Genomic DNA, 4,156 nt, shown 5'->3' with positions numbered 1-4,156 from the left:
TCGACGAGCAGTTTCCTGTCATTTCAGTCTTGTATGAGGATTCCATGTCAGTCGTTTGTCCAGATTTAGTCCTAAGTAACGGATCTGTTCAACAGGAATAAGTGGGGTATTATTAAAAGATACTGTGGGGCAAGACGAAGGTTTACGACGAAGGGTAAATGTGATTTGGTGGGATTTATTTTAATCCTTCAGTTTTAGCACCATTCTTCAAGGGTGGTGATGTGGGATTGGAGGGATTGGGATACATTGGTAGGATCATTATTCACTGACAATAGGCATGTATCATCGACATACGTGGTGAGAATAGTGTTAAAATGGGTTGGGATGTCAGCTGTAAAAACTGTATAAAGGATAGGACCATGGATGCTACCTTGTGGTACACCAGCAGACTGAGGAAAAAGGGATGAATAAGCGCTGTTGTGATTTACTTGAAATAACCTCTCTGAGAGATAAGAAGGGATAATGAGATAATATGTAGGAGGTGGGAATTTACGGATCTTGTATAGCAGTCCTGGGTGCCAGACTCGATCAAAAGCCTGTTCTATATCAAGAAAGACTCCCGAGCAGTATATTCCGCGAGTTAAGGAACCGGTATTATAAATTTAAACAATTGTCCCTTGCCCAACTGTAGGTGTCAGGGGCTGACACTTAGGCAAGTACATGCTGTCATCTCACAATCGACTTGCATCAGTCAAACTATTTTATGGTTAACATATGTAAGTCAGTACACACAAGTCTTAGGTCATGGTCTCTTTCTTAGAAATCTGACCATCCAACTTCTCGCCACGCCTTTTTTCCCCTTCCAGATATTTCCTAAATTATCTGATTGGTCCAAACCCCTTCTCCTATTTCACTATTCCTCCTACCCCCACTTCTCAAGTGTTCATATATATTTCCTAGACTAGATAGCTAAGTTAAGAAGTGAGTAGAAGAGAGACACTCTGTAACAGTAACAGTAACATGTAGTTCTTGTAAATATGTTAGAATAAAGTCATTTTAGTCTTCACTGATTTTTTATGTTATGTAACTCGCGCTCCAATGAAGACGGGACTACTTCAACCACACGATGGCATTGCTGGATAGTGGAGTGGGATGTTCAGAATCCAAAATTTCGGATTATGTGGTTGGAATCTAGGATGGGGTACAGGCGTTTCTCAAGTATTTTTCCCATGAAAGGTAACAGAGAGATCGGACGGTAAGAGGATGCATGTTCTGGCGGCTTTCGAGGTTTGGAACATCTAAATATAAATCAAAATATTATTTATGATAGTATATTGAAAGTAGCAGGCTATGCAAAAATATGTTACGTGTATATATATTTGAAATCTATGAACAAAAATTGTAGGAAGATACCCGGACAATCTTCAATAAAGATACCAAACTAGTAAAAAAACTATTTAGTGTTAATTATCGTTTCGCCCCACTTTCAAGGCTGTCTTCATTGAAACAAGGATCACATCTGAGATGTTACATGAATCCCTGACTATCTTCCTACAATCTACTTTATCAAATATCTTATTCCGAAATAAATATTAGTGGATGTTTTATAGATTTATTTTAAATGTGTAAATAGGTATATAATTATCATTATTTCATTTTTTCTTTTTATTTTATTACCATAAAAAGATATCTTATTGTTTATGGTTTGTTAGAATATTATTTTTTTGTTTCCTTTATTCTTTTTTCTTTATTTATTATACATTCAATGTTTCTGATTTTTTTTTTAAATTGTAAATATGTAAACAAACATTAATTGTCCCTTACTAATTATCTTTAGACCATTTTTGTGATTTTTATTATTAGAAGTTAGTTTTATAATATGGTATGTAATCTGTATGTAATACCTTATACACGTACTTCTATATTTATCTCACATATTTGCCTATTGTGATATTAGACAAGAGATTAGATGTTTCCATCAGTTTACTTATCTATAGGTTATAAAAAATCTGACCCTTTTTATGAGACTATATCCCTTCCCCCCACAATCAGTTGTTTACAGTACCACAAAAAAATTGTTTACCTTTATTGACTACCACCTACATGCCTTCGTACAATCAACTTCATACCGTCAACTATCTTCTTGAAATATAAAGAATAACAGATATAGTTATGATACAGTATATTAGATAGTAAATGAGATATATTTAACTTATTAAATAATAGCAGTAACAAAGGGATTGGGCAAACTGTCCTACAGAGATGTCATAGAATATAATTAATTAGTATTTGACTGAATGGAATATACCAGTGCCACCCACACAGGGAAATGATTGTCATAATACATTATTTTTTAATTAATAAGTTTGTTAAATCTCTGGTCATTATTATCTTTTGTATTGCTTCATGTCATTTCCGAACAGCTGTATTGGACGCTATTGAATCCAGTCAGGGGATTGATTGTATTGGCAATAGTATTGTCCTAGGAGTTGGATTGCTACAACATCCGTCACTGTTGCTGTACATTGTTCTCACTATACACTACACTCCCTGTGCCCATTCATCTTCTCCTAACTGGATTCTGTCATTGTCCACTTTCTTATGAAACATTCTTGTTCATCTTATCCAATTTCTAAAATTCTATCAATTTCTGATGGGATTGTCCATATCCAATATATTATTTATAGAGTAATTCTTACACCATAGATGAAGAATTCCCGGTTTTTGCACAGGAAACAGTCGTTTTTGTGCAAAAAACTCTAAATTGTTTAAATCATCTGTAACTCTCATGAATTCCTATGTTATCCAGAGTCCTGATTTTTTGCATTTTTTTTTTTTTTTTAATTTTGATTATATTTTCCAATGTAAAAATATAAATCTTATTTTTCTTTCATAAAAATATTTTTTCCTATAAATGAAATGTTATTCTAATACATAGTAGTTAATTTGCTTATTGTTCTCAATTTATTTTGGTTACAACTTCCAAGAAGACCCTTGACTTCATACGTCTCATTACGTCAATGAAACTTACACAAGTTAAGAGCTCGGCATTATCACTTAAAAAATTTTAGGGACTTGTCCCTTGCCAGCCTGAACCTTTTGACATATGTCTTTTTTGGCATATGGTTGCGTATGTGTGCATTATATACTTAGAATTTCTATAGGAAGAGGAACCCCATAAATAGCTTGATTCTGAGGTCTTTTGTCTTTTGTCTCCCATTTGTTCTAGACACCCTTCCTGGACCCAACCCTGGGTAAATTATTCTATTTTCTAGGAAAGCCTGACCCTACTTCTAGACACGCCTTTTTCCCCCTCCCAGATATTTATTTCTAATTTCATAGGCTCTCTAGGCACCGCCTGACTTCCTAAATTATCTGATTGATTCAACCCTCTTCCCCTATTCCCATGCTCTTCCTACCCCCTCTCCTCAAGTGTACTTATATATTTTCTAGCTCTAGCAACCTAAGAGGTAGAGATATCTGTAACCACTAAAATATATGTTTTAGTTGTAAATATGTGAGAATAAAGTCATTTAAGTCTTCACTGTTGTTGAGATTTTTTGAGTCCGAGAAGTCGCTCCAAAATGTGTACAAGAAAATATTCTCAACACAAAGGTCATTAAACATAATTTTTTCCGGTCCATCAAAAATGTGAATTTTTCTATTATTAAATAGGAAGTGGGCGAGGAAATTTAGAAAAAAATACTTCAAGAAACAAATCTACTTTTTAAAAACTAGACTTTTCACACTAAATTTCGTTGGTACTAACTTGAACGATATTTTTTTGTTGGTAGCTTAAAATAAAATAATTACCAGAAAAAAAGTCACTTTTTTCAATGCCGAAATAACATCTATAACATTGGGTCTATAGCTCATATATATTGTTTGATGGGAAAACTATTACAGTGAATTCGTTTATAGCTGTTTGAGTGTATGAAACCTCAACTTGATTTTCATACACATTCATCAACATGATTAAATATATTTCATTTTGGAGAGTTTATATATATATAGTTATATATTGGTTTGACTAGGTTGTAACTGCATTTTCAATTTTTTTTTTTATAAATTTTTGTTGATTACTCTATACAGACAATACAGACTTATGCATGAAGCGTGGTTAAGGCGCATCTTAGATTTTAATCTATTATAAAAAGATTACAGATAATATAGGTACATAAGTAGTATAGAAGAAAAACATACAGTAATATTATAA

General features: G+C 33.2%; 1 protein-coding gene across 1 annotated transcript in view; it reads left to right on the top strand.

The window, feature by feature from the left end:
* LOC106688903 (corticotropin-releasing factor-binding protein) overlaps positions 1-4,156 on the top strand; it is a gene marked incomplete at its 5' end in the record, with an annotated part of 82,366 nt that overhangs the window by 12,110 nt on the left and 66,100 nt on the right.

This window comes from Halyomorpha halys, unplaced genomic scaffold, assembly GCF_000696795.3.
Source record: "Halyomorpha halys isolate HHAL.00 unplaced genomic scaffold, Hhal_1.1 Scaffold1232.1, whole genome shotgun sequence".
Lineage (NCBI taxonomy): Eukaryota > Metazoa > Arthropoda > Insecta > Hemiptera > Pentatomidae > Halyomorpha > Halyomorpha halys.
Note: the sequence above shows the minus strand (reverse complement) of the source record. Positions and strands in the feature narration are given on the sequence as shown.